The 14139-nt window shown below is 40.1% G+C and overlaps 1 protein-coding gene across 2 annotated transcripts in view; it reads right to left on the bottom strand.

Annotated features, from left to right (window-relative positions):
- The window catches only part of ctbp2l (C-terminal binding protein 2, like), a 155388-nt gene extending 148481 nt beyond the window's left edge, over window positions 1–6907 (bottom strand). Inside the window, exon 1 of one of the 2 annotated variants that reach the window (XM_012862800.3) lies at window positions 6499–6907. The gene's annotated coding sequence lies outside the window, so the exon portion shown is untranslated. The remainder of the gene's footprint in view (window positions 1–6498) is intronic. The other variant, XM_012862795.3, reaches the window with a different exon arrangement.
- Window positions 6908–14139: the final 7232 nt, after the last annotated feature.

Raw genomic sequence — 14139 nt, 5'->3', positions numbered from 1 at the left:
CAAGTGAATATTAGATCACGACCATCACTGACACAGGAAAGACTTGGCACAAGAAAAAAAAAAAGAGACTCTAAAGAGACATAGGATCTTCTTTTTCTCATTCTTGGCACGGCAAGTGTGCAGCTCAAACATTGAGTGGTTAAAAAAAAGAAAGCTAAAAACGTCAAACGCGAACACAAAAAGTGAAGATTAAAAAAAAAAAAAAACTGCATCGTGTTGAAATGTCAGTATGTGGATCTCAATACATTGTAATAAAAGAGAAAAACTCTTTAATTACAGTGTTGCGAATGAAAAGTTGAAACTCACATATGTATTTGTTACACACAGTGATTATATTTCAAGTCATTATACTTGTTAACTTAATTGTGGCTAACAGCTGATACAAACATCTACTTCAGCTTTAATAAAATTGAAATTGAGCAGCATAAAGTGCTCTGGAAACTCCTGGCAAACGAGACCCCAGACTTGATAAACGTAGCGGATCGACACCAACAGATGATTCTGTGCCACTCCATTCTACAAGGGACCTTGGTTTGATTTCTGATATTGACTCTGGAGTAGCTTAACGCAAGAAATCTGACAGCTGTAGCACGTCTCTTGGCCACGTCTGTGCAGAGGGTTCTGAATCGCTCCTTGAAGCTACAATCCACTCCTTAAGGCTAGGCAAGGAAGGTTTATTTATAAAGCAATTTTCAGTAACAAGACAATTCAAAGAGCTTAAGAATCTTCTCCAAACTCTATAATGGGCTAAGCTTTACAATCCTTTCATGGCTACAGTTATCTTTACTGCTTGTGAACCAACTTTTTCCTTCCAGCAAACCTTCCATTAACGTGCACGGACATAAAACTCCGGATCCGCCAGCTTCTTTGACAATTAGCTGTTGTGGTGGTACCTGTCTGCTTTCCCATGATAGGTAAGTCAGAAAACTGTTGAATTTAGGATATTTTGATTAGATTTACGTAGTCATTGTTTTGCCTGAATTTTGGGTTTTGCAAGCAATAGCCATCAAAGTTAACATAGACGAAAAAAACTTGAAATATGTCACTCTGTGCACAATGAATCTTGATTATTTGTGCTTTTTCAACTGAACAGAACTAAAACGACGTTGGATTTTTTTTGAGGTGCCCCAGTGAGAAACCCCTAAAAGCGAATGAGAAATTCAGGTAACATTTAAAGAAGAACTGTACTCATGGCGTATTTCGCACAACAGTGCCTTCTGAAACAAGCTCCGTCCAGAGAGGGGAAGCCGCTCTCATAAATCCTCCTCTAACAGTCGTCAGCGAGGGAAGTTTTTAAACGCAAAATTTTAGCGGCCACTCTTACTCACCCGCGCAAAGCGAGGGTTCTCGGGATGATGGATGGCGACGCATATACCACGGGGCTAACAGCGGTCCCAACGGAGACTTTAGATTGGCTTCGGCGATGGGGTGCTGCTCGGCAACGCGGGAGAGGGTGGCGGCGGGAAAAGGGGGAGGCAGGCTGTTCTGCTGGGTTGAGACTGATGGAGTCTGCCCAATTTCCAGAGAGGAGAATGAAAGAACCAAATGCTTCCAGCTCAACCTAGGTATGGCGACTCTGCCGGTTACAGACGGGAGACGGACATCGGAGCTATGATATTTGTGAATGTACCTGTTATGACCTCATCCCTGCAGCGTGCGTGACAGAAGCTTCCTGACAAGGCATCACTGTTGAACTAATCTGCCCACCATCTTAACTGCTTCCCTTGACAAAAGCTTCACAGCAGAGCAGATGTCCAGGCTGCACACATCTGTAGTGGTGTTATAGTGCTTCAGGCACAACTCCCTTCCTAGCACTAATGCGTGCACATGGAAACTCATGACAGAGACAGAAAGCTAACTCACTAAGGCTGTCTTTTGTGTGATTTTTTTTTTTTTTTTTGTGTGTGTGCGTGTGTGAAAGATTTAAATTAATCTGCAGCAAAACATGCAGTATTTAACCTGCCAATCCCCAATCAGTCAATTGAGGGAACAGAATTATTTTAAAATTATTTCAGGCTCGGGTGCGTCTCTACAAGTAATGCTTTTCTTGCATTGTTAATAGCACACTCTGGTAAACACTTTTATAAAATTACCAGACTAATGAAATTAACACTTTTTTTTCTGAAAATATGCCAACAGAACACGTGTTGAATAGTAATCCGGTTTACTCAGTGTTTGCTAGCAGAGGTGCACCAACTCCTCGGCCAGAGATTGGAACTAGCCAGTTAAACTTAATCAGTTCTGATGTGCAATCAGCAGGTGAAATATAAAAAAAATAAATGGGATTCATTAAACGTATTAAAAGAAATAAAATAAACAAGAAAAAAAAATCAAGATTGGTCAAAGTCAGAATTAGGGTTCAACAAAAACAGGGAAGTGAGTATTAGCCATCAGATTTTCCCTGAACTATACAGTTTTTGTGTTTTATTTGAAGTTTGGCCTCCCAGTTCTGAAGCTAAATATTACTTTTTTTCCCCCTGAGGACTTTATCATGTAATAGAGAAAGGAAAAAAAAACTGTGTTGCAGGTTCTCTGTAGGCAACACTTTTGAATTGATCTAAAAATGTAGGCATGAAAACAGGTCTTTAACCTTTACATGAACTCAAAAAAGGTGCTGGAAAGTGAATGTTATTGTTTGGTGAGTATATAGACCGAAAAGGGGATAGGTTTCGTAGTTTATGCGCTTTCAGTGAGTAAGGAAAACAAATGGATTGCCGCTATTTGACCTGCTGGTCACTGTTGAGATTCTGATCCCTCTGGGGTTAAAGTGCAACTCCATGAAACGAGAAACAGGAGGAAATCTGGATGGCTCTTGTTCTTCATTAATTCAACACGTTCTGTTGTCATATTATCAGAAAAAAAAAAAGCTCTGATTTAATTAGTCCGGTGATATACAAGAGCACTTACCAGATCGCGCAATTACCAAGTTAACAAAAGGCAATTAGCAGCTCATTCATAATCCGACTACTGCAAACCGTGGTTGTTAACACATGATCCACTGTCAGGTTTTTTTAGATTTTCATTTCACTCTTTCATGCTGTCATGCAAAACCCTCACTGAAAAAAAACAACTACAGCTTATCTTGATGCCACTCTCTCTGGCATTTCAAGAGACATGTTTTTGCAGCCAGGGGATAACGTTAAGTCGATTTTAATTCTGGGCAATTCAGGTTTTTCATCACAATCACTGATAGAAACACATTAAAGAAAAAAAATACATGTGCAGCAACGTTTTTTTTGTGTGTGATAGATGTGCATTTAAATCCAACACGGTTATCCCTGTTTGTGAACCAAAGCATTTGACCCTTACCTTTACTTTATAAAATAACATAAAAACACTCCTTTGGTTGAGGCGTTTAAAGGATCACAATGGGTGGGAGATCTTAAGGTTGAATGCATTTAGTGAAAAGGAAAATAACTCAAAACTTTTTTGTATGTGACCTGCCAAGAATTTTTTTTTTATCTCTAGTGCAATGATTGCTGCATCTCTAAAAATAAATCCAAAGAAATTCAGATGAATCAAACGCATGTTGTTCCGTTGACATATTCTGAACAAAAAAAATGCACCAATTTAATTAGTCTGCTAATATGTAAGAGTACTTACCAGAGTGTGTAATTAACAAGCTAACGCCAAGCAATTAGCAGCTCATTCATACACGTGTTGCCCCAAACTGCAGCTTTTAAATCAAGATCTGCTTTCTTTTCTTTTTTTTATTACTATCTACTTTTTTTTAGCTGTTGTGCAATAGCGTCATTGAAAAACTACAGCTCAGTCACCCCGAATGAAATGTTTAATCCAATTTTTTTTAGTGAACGGAACCGTGCTTTATCTTCCTTTTTCTAGTTTCTCTTTCTGATTCTGAGCTGCAAACTTCAAAATCTCCAGTTCAGAACAGCACAAGAGACGACACCCTATCAGGTGAGACTTCTCGGGCCAAAACAAGCGTTTGATCTTTCTTTCTCTTTAATCAGGAGATGCAAAAAGTTTAGGGAGGCCTCTGATCCTCTGCGGCGATGTGTGGCATCTTCTTCAAAAGGTACCCCCAGGGGGAGGAAGGTTTGGAAAACTGCTTATGTGTGAAAGGTCAGTGAGCCCCCTGGACTGAAGATATTGTGAATCGTGTGTTTATTTTTGGACAAGACACACAGGATGCCGTCATCCACGAAAACGGTTACTAGAAGAACTACTCACGGGGGATCGAGCGTGCACTATAACATCGGTATGTCACTATCCCTGGGCCGTCGGCTGCCGTTTCTGTTCCAGCCGCTTCTTATTTGCTATTGCGCTTTCTCAGTTGATAACATAGTGTAAACACACAAGAATTCAAATTCTATTTCTTTAGTTCCCATTAGCAACATCCTTTGGTCCGAGAAAACCGCACTATGTTTATCTGAGGGTCAGTGCTTAATTTAAAATGAATAATTAAATAAAAAAAATCAACCTAATTAAGCGTCTTGATGTTTTCAAGCAACTGTAAACTACCCAAGCCTTTTTAGTTTACGGTGAAAACAAATGATTTTTCCACCGCAACAACTTGAAACTCTTGGCTGAATGAAGGACTGTTGGGATTTAATTAAGCAACTAATATTCATCGTGAGCGTTGGTATTGTAAACATCACGGTAATTACACGAAAATATTTAAAGCTAAAATGTGCAACACAAGCCAATTGCTTTGGTTTACAACAGAAACTCTAGTTTTCATTTAAATAATACAACGTATGGACACTTGTTTTGATTATGACAGCAGACAAAAAAAAAAACAGTGATGATCAGTTACCTAAATAAGGAGTACCACCCCTATGTTTTTCTATTTTTTTTTTTTTTTTTTACTATCCACACCAAGACTGAGTTTTTTTTCTCAACTGGAGATATTTATGAACACCCAAATTTCTCTTTCTTGTAGGCGAGTAAGCCTTCTTTCAGCCAGCTGACCTGCAGAGCGCAGCAACAATTTCCTCATCAACTTTCCAGCAGCAGTTTATAACAATCCTACCTTTTAAACCTTATTCCCACCGGGTCGTGAGCTCTTCACTCAATATAATTCTTCCCACCTGTACCGACCCACAGACGGAGGTGTAAAGCGCAGAGCAGATGAAGAAAACAACGGGTTATGTCATTTTCCCGTTGATCACTTCTCTCTCTCTCAGGAAGACAGGGGGATACAAAAACAGCGTTTTTATTCTGCTGATAATTCACTTTATTAGTTCTTTTTGGTTCTATTCTCCTCCTCCTCCTCCTCCAGGGAGTATATAAACCAGGACATTTTCATCACTTAAGAGGCTTTTGTGAAAATCATATCTCTAAGTGGAAGGGTATTGGTCAAAGCGGGTCGCGTACACAGACACAGAGAGGTGCATCAAATTCTTTAAAACTTATAAAGTAAGTGTGTGTGTGTGGGGGGGGGGGGGGGGGGGGGGGGGGGGGGGCATGATGCTGCCACCATTGTGTTTAAGCATAGGGACTGTCTTTTTTTTTTCTTTTTGCAACAGTAAATATTTACAAACATTCAAATTCGCCCTTCTTGCAAGCAGCAAAACATAGTGTCCATCTCTCAGCCAGCTGACCAGCAGTGCACAGCAGGACGTGTGAGATAGGTCCCTACACTTCACAAACACATTGCCATCGTATTAAATTTTAAACCTTATGAAGGAAATTTTTAGCTTTTTTTTTTGAGGGGGGGGGGGGGGGATTCTGACTTTTTACACCTTCCCCTGTACACCTTGCTACTGGCAACCGGCCCCCGGCTAATTTACAACAACCACTGAAAGCAGACATAACTGGTTAAAGAACTGTTGCTGAAAGCTTGATGGCGATATGGAAAATTAATTTAGAAATTATGCAATTTTTTATTTAATTTTTTTTTTTTACTGACGAATATCCAGTTTTGGGTCACAAGTTTTGGGATAACAAGTTCCATCAGAATTGAAAAATATCAAAATGAACTTTCTATTTTTACCCGCATACATGATCTTGGTGTCATTCGAAAGCTCTTGCGACGCTTGCTTCCAGCCACACATTTGTTTTAATATAAAGATATTGACTAAACCTGCTGTGAGACGGGGGGGGGGGGGTCTCTCAGCATTCAGGACACTCCGGTGACTAGGACACTTCCTATTTTCTTCTAACCGACACCACGCTCCCGCACCGGGTCTCGTCGTGGAAGCGAAAACAAGCGCTCAGATCCGCGTCCGGGCTGGTGAAATAAAGCTCAATGTAATAAATAAATAAATAAATAAATAGAAAAATGTCAGCTGTGGAGTTAAATTCGCGTCCACGCTCCAACAGGGCAGCTTGTACGCGGTCAAAAAGCAAGCGTCTGAGAGGGTCCAACCCACCCATCTTCATGGCGCAGTAAGGTGGACACACATGGCCGGAGCCTCCTAATGCGGACCCGAACACCCTTGACGGCAGCCGGACTCTATTATTATTAATATTATTACATATATTTTAAATGCTTCTCTCCTTTGTATTTCTGTAGTACATACATCACGGTCTTACCTGAATAAATGAATGAATCGCCAAGTTGAGGAGCCGACTTTCTCTCTTCAAGCGCACGTCCTCGGCCGCATCATCCTCTTCAGGTTTAATGTTTCATGCGAGGGTTGTTTGTAATATTATGGTTTCGGGGAGTAATTCTGATTCCACCTTATAAATCCTCCGTGCAGCGGGATTTGTTGTTGTTTTTTTTTTTTTTTTTTTTTCTTTCCACCCCCCTCGTCCAGCAGACTCGAAGAAAAACGAGCAGGTAACAGAGGAGTAACGAGGGGGTTGAACGGGCTACAATATGTTAAAATCTTGTTTATTATGAGCATAAACGCCGAGTAGGTGTCTAAATGTTTCACCGCTTTATTTTTGTCCTCCCCCTCTCTCTCGCTCCCTGCCTGCCTCTCTTTGGCAGTAGTCTGTCTAACTCTCCGTTTTTTTTTTTCTCAAGGCGGGGTCTTGGGTCGTTTAAACCAATGACATAAACCAAGACGAAGACGAACCCCCCCCCTCACTTCACCCTCCTCCTCCTTCTCCTCCTTCATGAAATCTCTCTCTCTCTCACTTACTCACACACACACATACACACACCTTCTGCTTACATGCTCTTCCTAAATGATGAGGTCAAACGGCAGAATTTGGCTTTTCATCACAAGTATAAAAAAAAAAGTGAAGGTGATCCTTTTTCAAGACAGACAAGTATTCCAGGGGCCCCCGAGTGCATCTTTATTTCACAGACTATTAAAGAGTCCAGCGAGTGGAGTATTTTTATCACTAACAAATGTACATTGTAAACAAAAAAAAACAAAAAAAAAAATGAAAAAAAATAAATAAATGAAAATCAAAGCTGAGTAGTGAAAAATGGATTTACACCACTGCTACGTTTTTAAAAGCACAGTTAGCGTAAAATAGGATGTATGAATTGGATGCTGCTCATGTTAATTTAAGTTTGATGACATCACAACAGGTGCAATAATACCTTATCATATAATTTATTTCTAAAGCACTTTAAAAACAACATAACAGCTGACCAGGTGCTGTACTAAAAATATCTATTTTGTTGTGAATTGGTGCCATAAATAAATATATATATATATATATATATAAATATATATATATATATATATATATATATACTCAAGTGCTTCGATGACCACAGGCACTACTGTTGTCTTCACCTTCCAGGCTCTTTCTAGTTCTTCCCTGAGCGCTTGATATTTCTCAAGTTTCTTGTGTTTTTTTTGTGTTCCATCATTTGGGGTGGCCACATTGATCACAACAGCTGTCCATTGCTGCTTATCAATGATCACAATATCCAGTTGGTTGGCCATTACCATTTTCTCTGTTTGTATCTAGAAGTCCCACAGGATCTTAGCTTTGTCATTCTCCACCACCTTGGGAGATGACTCTCATTTTGACCTGGGGGTCTCCAGTTTGTATTCTGAACACATGTTTCTGTACACTATACCGGCCACTTGGTTATCACGTTCCATGTATTCCTTCCCTGCTAGTATCTTACACCTTGCTGTCAGATGCTGGGTATTTTCAGGAGCCTCTTTGCATAGCCTGTGCCTGGGATATTGCCTGGTATGGTAGAGCTGAGCCTCTATTGCTCTGGTGCTGAAGGTCTGCTTCTGTGCTGCAATGATCAGTGTTTCTGTGCTGTGCTTCAGTCCAGCCCTCTCTAGCCATTGGTAGGATTTGATAATATCAGCCACTTCAGCTATGTCGGTGCTACATCCCATGCAAGGGTTTTTCCTTCCATGATGGTTCCATCAGTTCCTTCTCTTACAGCTTCCACGTTTACTGAGCGCATCATCCCTTGGGGTCGTCTTCCTGCTCTGATATTCACTAGGCCTCTGCCTCCTTTTTTGCACTTGGTGTATAACCTGTGGATACTGGATTTGGGGTTGAACTCTCCATGCATGGTGAGTAGCCTGAATTTTCTCCTTTGGCCAACTTATTACTGCCAAGGCATAGCTGTTGATTTCCCGGACCTTGTTCTTTTGATTGAGCTGACCTCTCAGAACTTACCTTACTCTTTGCAGGTATTTGGTTGTTACTGCTTTCCTTGTGGCCTCTTTGTGGTTGCCATTTGCTTGTGGTATTCCAAGGTACCTATAGCTCTCTTCAACATCTGCTATACTCCCTTTTGGGTGTGCAATCCCCTCTGTGTAACACCAAAGTGTTATGGATCAGCAAGTCACTCTTACCGTACAGCTTGATGTCATCCGTGGCTGATAATAGCTCATTTTCTGAATCGGTATCCATAGCCAGAGGTTTTGGCTGAGGTTCACACCTATGCAAGAACAGCAGAGGGGACCGAGCATCTCCTTGGTATTTTCCACATTTGATGGATATTTGCATAATTGGCTTGAAGTTGGCCTTATGTTTTCACAGTTTGCAATGACGGCTTTCAGAGTACAGCTAAAAGCATTCCAGGATCCATGTGCGTGGCATTGACTCATAAGAGGCACTCTTCTGGAGTTCTGACAATTGGGTTATTTCTTTTCATCCTTCCAAGCTTCTCTTCCATGGTGGACATAGTCTTGTCATGTTACCTTTGCCAAGCATCTCAAGGATCAGTAGTAAATGGACTGTACTTATATAGCACTTTCCCAGTAATGCTGACTACCCAAAGGGCTATACACTATAGCCACATTCACCCAGTCTCACTAATGCACACACATTTGTACGGCGAGAAACACCTCGGTAGGCAACTTGGGGTTAAGTGCCTTGCCCAGGGGGACATTGACATATGGCAAGGGGAAGCTGGAATCAAACCCACAGTCGTCTGACTTCTGATTGTCAGACGACAACTCAACCCATTAAGCCACAGTTTCCCATTGCTGATCAGTCTCACCTGTCACCTGTAATTAGTTTTCACTGTGGTCACCTGTGCACTCCTCTATTTATACCTGCCTCACTCCTCTGTTTGGTGCCAGATTATTTCGAGCTATTTGGTGAGTCTAGTCCAGCGTTCTCTGTTTTCTTTGTCTACCTGTTGAGCTGACCCCATTTTACCTCCTGATTTTCTGAGCCAGCCTGCTCCCTGAATTAGCTGTTTTCCTGCCTGATCCTCTGCCCACCTGTTTTGCCTGACCAATGCCTGATCTGATAGCCTGCCGTTGTTGCCTGACCTGTTCTGTCTCTGGACAATCAGAGCCTGCCTGATCCCAGTCTGTTTATCAAGCCTGCCGGTTACCGAACATGGATCTGTTACCCGACTCTGCTCCCGGATTCTGCTCTGGTCATTCCTGCACTTCTGTTTACCTGGTTTTTGACTTAGGACTGTCCCTGACTACGATCTCTGCTTAATCGGACTGCTTACCTGTCATACCATCAGTGTCACGTTCTGTTCTGGTCTATGTTTATTATGTGGTTAAGTAGCTCTTTCCGCCTTTGGGTTTATTTTGGTTTTTGGATTCTAGTTTAGCCCCTTTATTGTGTGTGTTATCTGGTCCCTGTTTTTACTCTGTTTTTAGTTCTGTGCTTGGTTTGTTAGGTTTTGTCTTAGGTTTATTTTCTAGTGTCCTGTCGGCTCCCTTAATCACTCCCACCTGTCCTTGATTAGTTTCCCTCCGCTCACCTGTCTATCCGCCTATTTAAACCTCCCTCAGTCATCTGCTACCTGTCGGGTCGTCACCTATATTTTCCATATGTACATCCCCTGTTTGTGGTCCCCTCCTGGTAAGAGCTCCCAGCATCTTGATCCTGTTTTGTATTTTTCTGCCCAGTTCTGTTTACCTGTCAAGTGTCGCCTGGATGTCTGCCTTACACCTATTTTGGATCCTGTTCTGTTTGGCTGTTTGATTCCCTTTCTTCACCTTCCCTCAAATAAATCACCGTTAAAAGCATTGCAAAATTGTTTGGCTGAATTCCGGATTCTTCACCACACCATTCATGACAATCAGGTATGACAGGGTAATATTTGTCAAGCAATTCAGATTATTACATTACAGTATTTGGAACTGCTACACAAGATCACGGACTTCTACCTCACCAGTCTTGGGAATCCGCCATAGTTTTTTTCTCTGAGCGATTTTGTTGTCAAAGGCAAAAGAGGCTAAAGCTACAAGTGAATAACTCATCGGTTGTTCATCACAGTCCCCCAGCATACTACAAAAATGGCCGAAAGATGTGAAGTGGAACGCGCTGTGACGTGGAGGGTGGCGGAGTGTGAAGTGCCTCCTTTAGATTTAAAGAGAACGAAAATAAGCCGCTCTCAGATGCACCTCGGGGTAAAAAGGGGGAATATGGGGGTAGATTTATGAGGAATTCAGACCAAAGCATTGCAGTTGCACTTTATATAGACCACAACTGAATGATTTGAACGTGAAAAGGGAAGAACTGATGATATGTTCCCTTTAAATATAAATAATCCAAACACATGCAAAGAGGAAAAGATTAAGACACAGATGCCAACTCATTCTGGGTTAAAAGTCAAGGAGAAAAAGTAGTTTTTAGACGAGTCTTTAAAACATCAAGAGATGTCATCATTAGTTAAAATGGCAGACAAGTTACAGATTTTGACAAATATTCTGAAGCAAGTTGCATTTGTGTTGCAACCCTACATGCTTGAGCCAGGGTTTGACTCTGATTATCTGGATGAATACTGTCAGGGATGGCGAAGCTGAACCAAACAGTGACAGTTAAAAGCTGCATCTTCAGAACTTATCTGGAAGGAATTAGTTCATGGTCCTTCTTTAAGGACCATGAACAATGGCCACTTATTGTTACCATTGTCCTTGTATCACTTTAAATATTAATGGAATTTGCAAGCAGCAGTACCACATGTAGTTCTGTAGGAAACATCTTAGGGGCTTTAAAACCACATGGTCAACCAGACCAAGTGTTTTTTTTAATTGCTTCACTTTTGCATGACCACTCAAGGTCTTTGATAATGAAATCTGGCCATTCCAGCCTGAAATGGCCTATTTCATAAACCAATTACATGTTCTCTAGTGGTGACAATTTTCCTGAAATCTATGTACTGTTCTTACATTTGGCTAAAACATTTTGTGGCACTCATATAAAATACAACTCCAACATCTCTCAGTGAGCAATAAGAAACAAAAAATGCAAATAAATAGGGAGAAAAAAAGAAAAAAGAAAAAAAATGTACAGTACCCTTATGTGATGTCACCTGGTATCTACAAGTGAAAGCTTGTTTTTGGGAGGGTATATTGTATTTTGATTAAACAAGGTTTAATGTGCTGCTGTTTTCATTTTTTGTAGAAGTTAGTTGTATTGCAGTACAGTACTAACACTAGCTTGTATGTGATTGCAATCACACACAAAATGCAAACTAAATTTAGTCAACATCGTCAATAAAACCAGTTTTAAAAACGGCTGAATTACAATCCAAATTGTTTCTGCATGGCAAAAAAATCAATAAGCTGATAACAGACAATACCTGTGTGAACCTCCATTCCTAGTTCTCAGGAAAAAGATAAGCCATGTCTAATGGTAAGAAAGTTGCAAACATGAACAGGTGAACCAAAAGAGTGGATTATATAATTTCCAGTTCATCCAGCCTCCTCCTGAGCAGTAAGATTTGGATTTGGAAACCAAGGTATAGCAAGATTCCCGAAACTTAAAAATAAAAAGTAAGACATTCAAATTTGGAAATAACTAATGTCAGTCATTGTAGTTCTACTAGGATGAAGGCCCTAAAATTGTGATAAAATTTAAATGGGAGGATTATATGGGAGGAAAAAAAAAATAGTCAAATTTCCCACACGCATGACTATTATGTGCCAGTTTTGGCAAAAAGCCAGTCAGATTATTCAACTAAATGTGCTTCAAAATAGGACCAGATGTAACATTTAGATGAACTGATCCTTACTTCAAACAATCCAAATGAAAGATAATGAATTGCCTTCCACAAGTAAAATGCTCTAATCTATTAAACTTGACGATTGGGAAAGGGTTCATTTAAATGCCTAAAAATCAGCAAATACAACAACTCTTTATGCACTGTTTGGCATACATTGCAGGAACAAAGAAACATGTGTGCCTGTGACACTCGAGCTATGAGTCTATAATTGAGTTAAGGTTTGAACGCAATACAAATAAGTCACAGAAGATCATCATATAAAAATTTGAGGGAACGCAGACAATAATCAATATTAGGCCATTTCAAATATGTATACCCATTATTCTGGGAAAAAGTATTCAATGCACATTAACTATCCCTAATTATTGTCTTATTTTAGCTTATCCTATTAGCTTATCCTGAGTTCTTTTAAATCAAGATTAAAAACACATCTGTTTAAAATTGCCTTTGACTGTTCTAGTTAAACAGTTTTACTGTTTTTAATGTTCTTTTTTGTTTCTACATTCTATCCCTACTTGCTTTTATTCTATTTTCAATCTACATTTTATTATTTTGCTATATCTTAATCATGTAAAGCACTTTGTATTGTCTTGTACTGAATTGTGCTATATAAATAAATTTGCCTTGCCTTGCCTTGCCAACATAGGCTTGCTATCTATGCTGCACTTAAGAAAACTAAATTAAGACAATATTTAGGAGTAGTTAATATGAAGTGAATGCTTTTTTTTAATCACAGAATAATGGCCATACAAATCTGAAATGACCTAGTATTGGTTATTGTCTGCATTCCCTTAAATTTTTACGAGGTGATCGCCTTGCAGAATTGTGGAGTCAGTAAGGGAAGTAAATCTAATTTAGGAAATATTGTGTGACTGTGTAAATACCAAAACCACGCTCAATTGATTTGACAAGTCTGCGTAGCAAAGCCCATGACCCCAAGCACTCTGCAGATGCATGGGGTCATGGATGATGTCACATGATGAATCTTTGCTCCCTTGTTTGGTAAATCGCTGAACAGAGGAACAACTTTGAGCCGCGTGAGTCAATTGCAGCATGCTGGGTTTTTCTTTCAGGGATATCATGATGAGGGTGACTCTTTCACAGAGTACACTGGATTGTATGCATTCTGTTTTATGGTGACTTGTGAAGATCCACAACCCCTTGACCATTTTACATTTTGTCATGATGCAGCGACAAGTTTCAATGTAGTTCAATTCTGACTTCCATACTGGCCACAAAACTGGCCATTATGGACAGGTGTCAAAACAGTAATTATTGAAAGAAAACCACAATTATTGCAAGGGACACACTTAGTGTATTGAAGATGGTGCTCTGGTCACATGAGGCCACAATTAAACAAAACGCTGGTGACAAACTAACACTGCGGATTACCAGTAACACCATTTCAGCTGCAAAGCACGGTGGTGGAGCCTTTCTTCAGTATAGACAACTCAAGCTGGCTCTGATTGTATGATGTATGTGATGAACGGTTGTGATGAAACTGTAATTTCGATTACAATGCAAATTGTAGTTGACAGTAAAGATTGATTGATTGATTGATTGATTGATTGATTGATTGATTGATTGATTGATTGATTGATTGATAGCCTGGAAGTTAGATGTTACTGAACATAGGCTAAACCCAGATGAAAGCCCATTAGAGACTGAAAAAAACTTGAGATTAGGGTCAAGGTTCACCTTCTTGCAGGACAAGAGCCTGAAAGAAACAGCCAGAGCTACGAAGCAATGGTCCTGATTGAAGCATATTCATGTAATAGAATGAACCAGTCAAAGTCCCGACCTAAGTCTATCAAAGA

Source organism: Fundulus heteroclitus, chromosome 10, assembly GCF_011125445.2.
Source record: "Fundulus heteroclitus isolate FHET01 chromosome 10, MU-UCD_Fhet_4.1, whole genome shotgun sequence".
Lineage (NCBI taxonomy): Eukaryota > Metazoa > Chordata > Actinopteri > Cyprinodontiformes > Fundulidae > Fundulus > Fundulus heteroclitus.
This window is presented reverse-complemented; position numbering and strand designations above follow the sequence as displayed.